This window comes from Etheostoma spectabile, chromosome 1 (assembly GCF_008692095.1).
Source record: "Etheostoma spectabile isolate EspeVRDwgs_2016 chromosome 1, UIUC_Espe_1.0, whole genome shotgun sequence".
Taxonomy (NCBI): domain Eukaryota; kingdom Metazoa; phylum Chordata; class Actinopteri; order Perciformes; family Percidae; genus Etheostoma; species Etheostoma spectabile.
In genome coordinates, this window is record NC_045733.1 from 14,511,378 (window position 1) to 14,524,472 (window position 13,095).

The window sequence follows — 13,095 nt, forward strand, 5'->3', positions numbered from 1 at the left end:
TGTCCCTAGTGGTTTATGTTTGGGCATCTCTCTCTCTCTCTCGCTTCTTTTGTGCCTTTTGATCTTACTGACATAAGATCACATCCATTGTTTTGAAGAGAGGAAGGACATCCACCATTGATCACACACAAAATCTTAGAAAGTAATTCTCTGAAACCAGTGTGAAAATTTAGTTTTTTTTGCATTATCGATATTGCTCTAAAATTCTGTTCATAATATGGTGGCAACTTTCCATATTATGATGTCTAAAAACGTCCTGGTACAGAGAACAATAAATGCTATGTTTCCAGGAAAAAAAATTAATTTCATGGTTTACGGGTGCTTGGCTGAGCAAGATGTAAACTCTAACAAGAAGATAGTGTGGATAATCGTTAAATTTTGTAAGACAATATCTGGATCACTACCAGAATCTAATCAACCCATTGAACGTAAGAGCTGCCTCCCTGGGTGTTGCCATGGCTTTGGACTCTGGAAGCAAAGCATTAGTCCAAGGTGGTGACAAGCCACTGAATTTTTTTACAGACATTGAAGACATGTTTAAATCAACCCCAATTCAGTGGCCTTATGATATGGAATGCATTGGTCAAATAGATGATGTTTCAGAGTGTAAAAGTTTCCAAGTGTCTTTTTTACTCTTAATTAAGACATTTAAAACAGGTTGCTCAAATGGTTGCTCTGTGTTCTCTTCTTTATTACTGAATTGCCTTGCAGACCATGAATGACCCAGCTCACTTTCTTTTGTGGAGTAAATCCGCTTTTAATGAACAGTATGGACATATTCTTTATTGAGGTCATACCTTGTTCATTTGACACTTTTTCCTCTCATCATTTTTTATGTTTCCTGAATCATTCCTTTATTATCAATCAGTTATACAAATATTATACACTATTACACTTCACATTAACACCTTTCTGACACATTGACATGCATGTATGCAATATAAACCACAAAACAGTATTTATTGCATGGCTATTGCATAAGATTGGAATTACAAATGTCTTAGTGTGTCTGCCTACTGTAAGTTGATACAAGATCCTCAATATGTGTGCCCATCTGTTGGTGAGACTTGAAGCAGGAAAAAAACAAACAACTCACAAGCATAGGTAACAATATCTTTTAAAACGAAATCTTTTGGATTTGGGGATAATTTCTGGCATTTATTTTGATTTTCGTAGTTGGATATTCTCACTGAAAGGTCTTCATGCAATGTATTTGAATAAACATGTCTTTTTCTACAATGAAAAAGTGTAAAATTCAGCCTGTCCAGGAATTCGCAATTGCAACACGTAACACATATACAATGCCAAATCCATTTCCTTGTTTCTGGTATGACATTGAGACGTGTGTGACTCAAACATCTCACGTTTACAGACAAAATGTACAGCAAAAGACCAGATGTGCAAAACAATTCTATCACATTGCTACATTCAAAAAGCCGCTGCTGTTTCAATCCCATTTGCTCTTTGTTCAGTGGGATGGCTGCTGCTCAGTTCTCCCCGCGACTGACACACATACACAAACACACAGTTATTTAAAATACACAAATACGGTAGATCATTTTTTACAAAAGCTCCTGCAAAATCAGGCATTTAGGCCCACAACAATCCCCCCAAAAGGCTGCAAAATCCTGGTGAGACAGAAAATTCATGCAAAGTATTAGGGATGCACCGATGCCGTAGAATTTTCATTTGGCCGATGCAAATATTTGTTTGAGGTAAACCAATAAATCTCAGTATAAAGATTAACAGAAATTTCCCACCATTAGCGAGTTACCTGAAGGCACCACATAGTCCCTGTAGGAGCACACATGCTTTTTTGTTTGTTTACATAACTCACTCAAGTCAAAGACAAAATGTTGCCACATGGTGACTTAAGGGAAAAAGGAGGATTTTCTGTTGTTTCTTTGTCATCTCGGACTCTGAAAGTGGCCACCGTTTCTGGAATAGTCAACCTGCTGCTACTGTAAGCTAACATTACCTTGTGACTTAGCTGCATGCTACCAGCCTGTAAGCTACGCTGTCCGGTGTCCGTATGAATTTCACCTTCTCGAATGCTGTGGTTGACATGGGCTGAGTCGTTCTATTGGTCTGTGCTCTCTTGGCCTCCAGGTAATTTTTTTAAAAGTTGGGTACGGTACTGTTGTATGAGTCAGACCAATTAAGACAACATTAAGCAGTGCAAAAATGGCCTGACGGCAATAAATAGTGCTAACGTCGGCCAATTCCACAAAGTATTTAACTCAAGTACCACCTTAATAGCATTATGTAAGAACTAGAATACCCACACTATTGCAATCCAGAAAATGATGTGTAAAACACATTATCTTTCCATAATAATTACACTGTTTTGCATTGTCCTGAAGTAGTAGCATAAGCCTTATGGGGTATCAAGAGAGGCTGATTTTGGCTCCTCAAGTGGGTCACGAAGATCAGATTCAAAGAGACTGACTCATGTATTACATGCATACATATTACTCATCAGGACAAAATATCACAAACACGACATTAGATAAACAATGAAATGACGTGTGCAGCATCAAACTAATTTGAAGTGTGCAGACTTAGGCTATTGTGTGGTGCTGATGGTGTAAAACACTAGTGGTTTGGGCCACCCCTGTGGGCTATTCAGAAGTTTTAAAGTGATTATACAAACTCAAAAGATCAGAAATAAGAATATAATAGTTTATATGCATAACTAAAATGAGGCAGAATTTGTAATTAAAGTAGAAGGGGGACTCATAATTGGTGATCCTTAGGTGCCAATCCATCTGATTGGCTGTTCAGCTTGAAAACGATAGTGAGGAAAGTAAACAAAGGACTGTAATAGCTTACACAAGGCTCCTCCCATTTTTCATCTCATCTGATCAATCCAATACACATATGAGCTGTCAAAACTGGCCAAAAATTATGTTTTAATGTTCCTTCTAAAAGAAACATAGGTTTGAACGATGGAATAACTGTTTTTGCACATTATGTCCATAGGATGGCAAACATGTCCTCCGTCTGGAGAAGCTTAGATTAACGAATGCAGGGAGGAGTGTGTTTAATAGGGCATCGGAACCAGTTTCTAGACATTTACGGGGGCTGAGGGATGAAGGTGTGGGATGAGGGGTCACATATATTAATACTGTAGTAGTGGTAGCTGGAAAGGACATTTTTCATTCCTCTTTTGACTCCTGGTTTGCTCTTTAGTCCCTTAATATAGCTTTGGCTATTTGCTACTGTGCCTCACCATTGATGTATTTCTAATTTACAATTTTGTTATTGTATGAATGAACCAATGCAGTCCATACCCAATGTTGATCTGCAAGAAACCTTTATAACCCTCATGTTGTCCTCGGGTCAAATTGACCCATTTTCATTAAAAAAAAAAAAAAAAAATCTTCTTATCAATGGCCGTCGAAATAAGCGCTGAAAATGTCAACATTAAAAATATCAAAAAAACTTTGGAAAAAACACCAAAAACATTAAAAAGCAACAAAAATGTGGGGGAAAAAAAGCAATAATAATGTTGAAAAAAAGTGACCAAAACGTTTTTTCTTGGGTGACAGGAAGACAAGGGTTAAAAAAGGCAAACATGGATAATGGGATATACATAAGGGGATATACATAAGGGGATATATAACTACTTGTGTAGGTATATTTATTTTATTTATTTATAATAACCATACCTACACATTACAAAATTAAATTTAATATAAAGACCGTAATAGACCTCCCTCTGTCTGCATTGTTAATCCATTAGCCCCTTAGCAAGCAAGCTAGCTTACTAGCCACCGCCTGCTGATATGGAGAGGTATTTCCTCTCATGCAGGCGCAGAACGTTTGTGTACTTGGCCATCGGCTGTAGTCTGTGTTCCAGGGCTCCATTTTTGCTAAGACAAAGGCACCACTAGTTCCTGGCCATCAGGCTTGGTGTGTCAGGGGTAGGGATGCAACGATTATAGATTTTGTTGGTACAATTATAGTCTGAAGAATATTCACGTCACTGCATCCCTAGTCAGGGTCTTTAGTGTCAGGGTACTTTTCGACCTACATCTGGTTGTATGGTAGCAGAGAGGACATGATTCAAATCACATATTCCCCACTTTGTTGTCCAAACCATCCACCACAACCTTGTTCCTAAGTCACAGAAGTTCAACTAACATCTTATGCTGTTGGTTTTCTTGTGAGAACGGTATTGTAGAGACTCCTCCCAAGAAAAGCTGCATCAGTCAATTCAGCAAGTACCCCACAACAATACATGTTCTAGTCACAAAGGCCTTGGCGCCCGGGAAGCTCACCTGGTAGAGCGTGCGCCCATGTTCACTCTTCGATGCAATGGCCGCTGAGTACTTATTGTAGCTTAAACTGATCTTTCCCTAAACCTAATCAAGTCAAACCTAAACAAACCTTAACCGAAGCATTGTCCCATTGTAGAACAGATACAATACATGAGGTGCACGCTCTTACTGGGTGAGCTAATGGCCACCTCGGGATGGTTAACTTTACTCCTAATAAGAACTGCTCTCTTGCAGAAGCCATGCCCACTCAGTGTGAGCTAACTATGGAGCTAACTAATGCTCTGTTTGCACTGTAGCACACTCTGTTTCCTCCACACTCTCTCTCCCTGCATGATGCGCTGATCATCGGTATGAGCTCCGTATGAGCACCAATCTCCCACGGAAGCCCGACCTGGGTAGTGTGAAGTGCTGAGCGGCAGAATTTAGCCAGCCAGTGGAAGCACTATTGTCGTTGTTATCTTCCTGCCATTATGGCTTAGCCAGCTCCATGTTTACTTGTCACATCAGAGGCGAGAGCTGTGTGCAGCCATTCCTGGCCCAGACTCTGAATGTCAATCAAACTCTGAGGAAAGCTGTGTGGAGACAGTCCCAAGCCAGACACATTTATTTTCAGTATTTTGAGTAGAGCCCCTTTAACTGTAGGATGTACCAAAGTAGTAAACATGAACAGCCTTATAAGTAATAATTACAGTAATTAAATACAAAATTTTATGAGGTATTGAAATGTTATCCCATCAGCTCTTTCAACTTCTGCATGATTTGTCATAAAGCAGAATGTGGCTGTCAGATCCGGACACAGAAAAAGAGTCACCTGGTTGAATGGCACTAGCATTACAGGGTCCAGCCGAGTCTCAACTAAAGGAAATCGCAGCTCCTGACGTCCTGCTGGAATCCGACGCAGGCACGGAGGGCAAAAGGCTTGTTGTCCGATGCCTGCTTACTAGCTCGCAGAATGTCCAGCAGATAAGTTGGATTTGGTGTTTAGAACCGTCACGCTTGCCTCTGTACCCCCTCTGATGTACAGATGGGTGCAGAGATGGTCTTGCTTGTCCACGTAGTTGGGAACGTAGTCATAGTCTACATGAAAGCCATCTTTACCAAGAAGTATTACTCTTTTAACCCAATGGCTGTTTCAAAATGGTTGCAGTGGTGGTTTGTGATTTTTTGCAAATTAAATGACTGATATTTCTCAATAGATTTGTGACATCTCTAACAAGCCTCTCATAAAAAAATTGTTGTTTTGGGGGTAGTCATATTATTGCACTTTCTCTAATCCACTTTTATTAATAGAACAGTGTCCCTTCTTTCTCCATCTGGCTTTTTCACAATTGTTGAATCATCTGAGGCGTTAAGGGGGCACATGGTATTTACCGTGCCTAATAAATCCTAATTTTAGAGGCAAAAGTGTTTCTGATGTTCAACTCAAATCCTCATTTTTTTAGTGGGGAGGGAGACAGGGAATGCAATGTGAGCAGAAAAGAGCAAGCAGTTTAAGAGGACAGTTTAAGATATCAAGTGTATGAACAGTAGAGTTTACAGTTCTGTGTCTTGTTTCCCAGCTGCTGATTGGAATAAGCTTTGGAATACTATTTCCCTCATTCATGCTAACATGTTTTATGATTAGGATATTCTTTACTGTGACTCAGTTTGAAATTTTGCTACAAAAAAATGAAATTGGAATCACAGATAACATGGCAGTTATAAGTTTTCATTGGGAGCATTGATTTTGAGGTGGTATGGCCTCTACTCTACTACCTCTTACTAGGTTCAGTAGGCCGTTATCATCTATTGGTTGGCTGATTACTGCAGGGACGTTCACAATTGTTAGGCGGCAACTTCTAATAAAATTGCACTATTATGCTACTTGCACACTGTTTACTAAATAATTAATATTATACATATTTATTTTGTTACAAGTATAGTCTAGTATGTCACTGTAACTTGCTGCTTTACAGAGACATTTCCCAGTTTGCGATCTATCTATCTATCTATCTATCTATCTATCTATCTATCTTACTATGAATGGAGCAACTTTAAGCTGCTGATTGGAATAAGCTTTGGAGTGAGTACATATTCTGCCCTGGAGACGAAGAAACGTATCCACCCTGTGCATTCTGACCGCAGTCATAATGCTGTAGCGACAAAAGCTGTCCCCACGCATTCACGTCCAGATGGAGGGCATGCCAAATGTTGGTACCTGAGAGCGCAAGCTTATCTGTCCTTCATGAATGTTGACAGAGCTTCGGTGCAGATGGAGTGAAAGAACGTTGACTCTGCAGTTTTTTGAAGTCACAGTGAGTCACGGCAATGCCGGTAAAGCAGTTGCAAAACTCCACACAGACAGCATTCGCTGCAATATAATATTAATGGCAAGGTGAAAGAGGTCACGATGCGGTTAACTTTTTCTCTGAGACAGGCGGGCACAGCAGTGTTCTCTTTGCCCTGCTGACTGAAAGACACGCTGAAGGTTATAAGGCAAGGTAGCTTTATTTCTATAGCACATTTCAGCGTCAAGGCAATTCAGAGTTCTTTACATAAAATATTAGAGCTTTTAAAAAGAGATAAAATGAAACCAGGCAGAAAAATAAGATACAAATATAAAAGAATAAAAGTTACAGTACAGTGTGAGAAAATTAATAATTATTTGATTTAATAGGTTGTAGAGAAGAGTTTGGGAAGGGAGAGGGAGATGTTTTATTTTGTGTGTTGTGTAAAGTATTTTAAATAAAAATGTTCTAATTAAATAGGATAAATAGGTTTAACTAAAATTAATTTGTTGTTGTTACAAAGGAAAAGTACCTAAAAAAAAAAAAAGGTATCGTTGGGTATGGCTAACGAATTATGTAATTATAAATGATTTAAAAGGTACCTAAACATAGTTTTGTACCTACTCACTGCAGGAGGTGGAGGTACTGAGTAAGAAGTAACGGTACCCATGTGGACAAAAAATTGAAGGGCCGATACTCAGTACGGGTGAATTCAAGCCTATTTCCTGCACTGACCATTTTTATTCTGTTTAGGCTTTTAAACCAATTATAATCAGAATATAAGGCTCCATGCAAATGTAGCCATTGTTCAGTATAACTAAGTAAACAATTATTCAGAGATTCCACAGAAAGCAAGAAGAAATCTCACGAGACCCATTCCAATGAAATAGTCATGAAAAACTAGGAGCAGAACCTTGGTTTACATTGAGTTAGCACTGGCACCATGATACATTTTTTATTGTTATTACTGTACCTATTGGGAAACATTTACATTTTCAGAAAATTGCTTGACTGTAATCAAGCTTAAGATAATCATCTGAAGATCAAATATTAAAGCAAAGTGTCAGTTTAGGATGAATTAGAAAACGGGAGTGCATTTAACCCTCCCATAGCAGTACTAATAACATTGAAACTGCTTAGGGATGTTTTGAGATGCAAAATGTGGTAAATCTAATTGTTGTACTGTTGTATTTAGTGGCTGTCTGGGATGATTTTTTTGTTTGAACATTATTGTTATTCCTTTATTTTTTCTCGCATATCCCACTATGTGGGCCTATATATAACAATGCATGAATTCATGAAGCACACAATTAGAAGAGTAGTAAAGAAAGGCTATGAGTAAAAGAATTTAAAAGACCCATTAATTCACTGACTATTACTACGTGAGATGGTGGGTGAAACACATTGCACTAAAAATAGGGTTAAAGAAAATACTATATCCCTCCTTCATGCTAACTTGTTTGATTAAAACAACTTAAAAACAAGATTGGAGATTTGGATTTCTGTGACTCAGTTTTGAATTTTGCTATAAAAAACTGAAATTGGAAACAAAGATAACATGGCAGTAATAAGGTTGACATCATACTCATTTGCATAAAGCTTAGTAGTTGTGTCAGCAAGGTAGATAGAAATAAATAAAAATCTTTAGCAAAAATAATCACTAATTCAATACAGGAATTTATTTTACCTCATAATTATTACTTAGGTAGCCTATGTTTTAAGTAAAAAAATCTACAAAGGGAGGGAAATTGATCAATAAATAATTCTCAAAGAAGGCTGGCTTACCTAAGCCAGGCCAGCTCAGCTGCATCTTTCTCCTGTCCCGCCGTCTCTCCATCTACACCGGCCCTGCATCCTGTCCCTTATCCCCGTTATACCTGCATGCACACTTTGCGCAGTGCTGCCGCACATGAGGAGAGAGGGAAGGGGAGGAGCTGCGTCTCACAAAACGGATTCAGAGAGAGGTGACCGTTTTGGCGGCCACAGGAGAGAAATACCTCACATGCTCGCTGGACAATACTGGCAACGTTTTTACACAAAGTCGCCAGATTTGTCGCTAGTGACTTTTGTGAAAAAAAAGTTGCTAAGGGGGTCTGAAAAGTTGCTAAATCTAGAAACTAACTCGCTAAGTTGGCAACACTGTTTTCATGGAGACAGATGCTGTGTGCACAGGTGGGGAAGGGAGGGGAGGGGCTATGTATGTGTGTGTGTATAGTGACAGAGAGATGGAGGAGAGCAAGGAAAGGAAATGCAGCTGAACCAATGCTTGTTTTAAACAGCGTTAAAAAAATAACGAAACGTAATGTGTGGCGGCCGGTATTGATTGAATGGCGCAACCCCACAAATTAGTCTATGTGTGGGAAACACTGGCTAGTATGGACACACCTTTTGTGGGTGATGCTGAAAAAAGCTGCAAACCTAATTTACCTTTTGAGGTTTATTTTATTTCCCTGGGGTCTATAAAGAACCTGTATTTTTTCCCATCAGTAAAACCACTTCAATATAGTGTAAGTAGTTTAATTGAAAGTGATGTTGAAATTCATCCATTGTGAAAAGGGGGCGTTTTGGGTGTCAGTTAAGATAAGCAGCTTCTCCAGCTGCACTCTTCCACTTGTTAAACCATCCTGAAGTTAGACGTCACGTTAGAGCTTCAAACAAGTATGAGAGGCCACCAAGGACATAAGTTATACATCTGTCTTACACACACTTCATCATAATCATAATCTTGCATATTGACCACTATACACATGTATGTGAGAGAGAATAGTAGTGTTTGTGTGAGAGTATATCATTGTATGTAAGAGAATTTTTAATTTTTTATCTGTTTATTGATCCCCTATGGGGAAATTACAATTTACACTCTGTGTCCACACTTAGTTAGTTTACACACAGTCCTGAACTACACACACACACACATGCTCAGGATCTATACATGCACTAATGGAGAGATGTCAGAGTGAGTGGGCTGCCAGCTGAACCAGCGCCCTGAGCGGGTGGGGGGGAACAGTGCCTTGCTCAACAGCACCTGGCAGTGCCCCGGAGGTGAAGTGGCATCTCTCCAGCCACCAATCCACACTCCCTACTTTTTGGTCCATACGGGGACTTGAACCAGTGACCCTCCAGTTCCCAACCCAACTCCCTACGGACTGAGCTACTGCCACCCCCAGAGAAAAAAATAAAAAATAAAAAAAAATAAAATATATATATATATATATATATATATATATATATATATATATATAAAAAAAACGAAAGGGAGTTTTATTACTCAGTTCCTGATTGGTTGACTAAGAACAAGCGGTATTTGATGGTCAAACTCTTGCACTATCATAAAAGTTTGGCTGTAGTGTTGCTGTAATGGACAGAGAGATAAGTCTTCTAAATAATATTTTAATAAATGGTGAGCTATTGTCAACAATGTCTTGACAATTAAATCAAGTCCAACAGAGCTGTGATTCGGAGATGCAGAGATTATTCAGGGGTGGAACTGCAAATCGAGTCAGACCTGCCTCCAGCGCTACCGCTCCTAGTTCTAGCTCAATGGAACGCGGAAGACCCCGTTGCCAGACGAGACAGCATGTCAGTGGATGGTCGTCAAAATCCAGGAAGAGGTAAGTTGATTATTAACTTCATCCTATCTGCATTGTCCCCCAAAATTAATGTTCGCATGGTCGTGACGTTAGCGCTGACTAAGTAGCCTAGTGCTTTCAAGGAAAAACCAGCAAGTTGTAGCAAGCATAATTAGATCTGCTGTTTCACATGAGAGAGACTAGAGAGAGTTATTTAATTTCAAAGTAATTTGCTGTTCAGTGCACAGCTTTATACAGTGTAGTTCTTCATTTATTTTAGATCGCCTATCTTTGGATATGGAGACATCAGGGTAGGCTGTTTACAGGAAAAATAGCGTTAAATGAGAGAGCTAGCTCTAGCATCGGCTGGCTAGCTAGCTGAGTTGCAATCATCTGACTGGGTGACGATGTTTAGCCTATCTGTGTGAAAAGAAGATTGCCATTAAGATCAATCGTGATGCAAGCTTCTCTGGTATTTACGCATCTTCATTCATTTATAGTATGTACAATTCCGTTTCAGATTGAGTTGGTGATTTTAGAACAAATTGCCATTTCTATAATTCTACCATTATGCTTAAATAAATAGTGAAGTTACAGTGGTGTGAAAAAGTGTTTGCCCCCTTCCTCATTTCCTGTGCATTTGCATGTTTGTCACACTTAAGTGTTTCGGAACATCAAACCAATTTAAACAATAGTCAAGGACAACACAAGTAAACACAAAATGCAATTTGTAAATGAAGGTGTTTATATTAAAGGTGAAAAAAAATCCAAACCATCATGGCCCTGTCTGAAAAAGTGATTGCCCCCCTTGTTAAACATACTATAACTGTGGTTGTCCACACCTGAGTTCAATTTCTCTAGCCACACCCAGGCTGATTATTGCCCACATGTTCACAATCAAGGCATCACTTAAATAGGAGCTGCGACACAGTAAGGTCCACCAGAAGATCTTAAAAGCTACACATCATGCCGAGACCCAAAGAAATTCAGGAACAATTGAGAAAGAAAGTAATTGAGATCTATCAGTCTGGAAAGGGTATAAGCCATTTCCAAAGCTTTGGGAATCAGCGAACCACAGTGAGAGCCATTATCCACAAATGGCGAAGACATGGAACAGTGGTGAACCTTCCCAGGAGTGGGCGGCCGCCCAAATTACCCAAGAGCGCAGCGACGACTCATCCAAGAGGTCACAAAAGACCCCACAACAACGTCCAAAGAAAATGCAGGCCCACTTACCTCAGTTAAGGTCAGCGTTCATGCCTCCACCATCAGGAAAAGACTGGGCAAAAATGGCCTGCATGGCAGGGTTCCAAGGAGAAAACCACTGCTGAGCAAAAAGAACATCAAAGCTCGTCTCAATTTCTCCACAACACATTGATGATCCCCAGACCTTTGGGACAACATTCTGTGGACCGATGAGACAAAAGTGGAACTCTTTTGAAGGTGGTGTGTCCAAGATATTCTGGGTAGAAGGAACACTGCATTTCATAAAAAGAACATTATACCAAAAGTAAAATATGGTGGTGGTAGTGTGATGGTCTGGGGCTGTTTTGCTGCTTCAGGACCTGGAGACTTGCGTGATAAAGGAACTAAGAATTCTGCTGTCTACGAGAGATCCTGAAGGAGAATGTCCGACCATCTGTTCGTTACTCAAGCTGAAACAAACTTGGGTTCTGCAGCAGGACAATGATCTAAACACACCAGCAAGTCCACCACCGAATGGCTGAAGAAAAACAAAATGAAGACTTGGAGTGGCCTAGCCAAAGTCCTGACCTGAATCCTATTGAGATGTGTGGTATGACCTTAAAAAGGCCGTTCATGCTCGAAAACCCTCTAATGTAACTGAATTAGGACATTCTGCAAGATGAGTGGGCCAAAATTCCTCCAGGACGCTGTAAAGCCTCATTGCACGTTATCGCAAACGCTGGTTGCAGTTGTTGCTGCTAAGGGTGGCCCAACCAGTTATTAGTTTGGGGGCAATCACTTTTTCACACAGGGCCATGATGGGTTGGATTTTTTTCACCTTTCATAATAAACACCTTCATTTACAAATTTCATTTGTGTTTACTTGTGTTGTCCTTGATATTTTAATTGGTTTGATGTTCCGAAACACTTAAGTGTGACAAACATGCAAAGGAACAGGAAATGAGGAAGGGGGCAAACACTTTTTCACACCACTGTATGTCAAGGATGCTACTTTGGCTTTTGGATTACTGAAGCAGTACACAGAAAAAATATGACAAGGAGATAAGTTGGACAGTATATGGAGAAAATGGCACATTGCTGTGCTCTATTGGTTATTTTACTGTACCTGACTTACTTTCTGAACCTGGAAGGCTTCATTGCTTGTTTTTAATATTTTATTAATCAGATTAGAGTATAGTCTAATTCAACATGCCTGCAATGAATTTATGTTATATATCAGTGAAGAAAATAATGTTGAGTTTGTTTGCTGTTATAAAGTTAAACGTTGTTTAGTCAACTATAATTTGATTTGTTTTTCCCATATTTTTGTTTGGTGTTGTTAGGTGTCTGAATGTACATCTTTTGATGAACTGCAACAGGCCGCAGAACCACGTACAGATTATCTGGCCAATGCTGGGTGTCTAAGGCCTTTGAAACACAGAGGACAAAGATCTTTTGTAGGTTCATCAAGTCAGTGACACATTTCAAAGGTTTGTGTAACTCCTTTTTTTAGCATACATAGCTAAGAATAATTAAAGATTTCAACATATGTTTTAAAAAGCCAGTGTTCAACCTTACACACACTCAGGATACAAGCTTGCATGTATCATATAAAATAACGTAAAGAACATTGTGTTTTAGATTAGTTGTCAAAGACCAAGTCTTTTTGCATAATCAAAACACTGAACTGTCTTGTAAGTCATCCCTTTCATGTGCTGTGTGATAATTTATCCAGTTTGAAAACAGATATTTGTATCTTCTCATGATACATTTTTACAGATTCAAGCAGGG

The 13,095-nt window shown here is 39.3% G+C and overlaps 1 long non-coding RNA gene across 1 annotated transcript in view; it reads left to right on the forward strand.

Annotated features, from left to right (window-relative positions):
* LOC116692041 (uncharacterized) overlaps nt 1–13,095 on the forward strand; it is a 17,667-nt gene that overhangs the window by 4,395 nt on the left and 177 nt on the right. Inside the window, exon 2 of the long non-coding RNA XR_004332623.1 lies at nt 3,090–3,097. This is a non-coding gene — a long non-coding RNA (uncharacterized LOC116692041). The remainder of the gene's footprint in view (nt 1–3,089; nt 3,098–13,095) is intronic.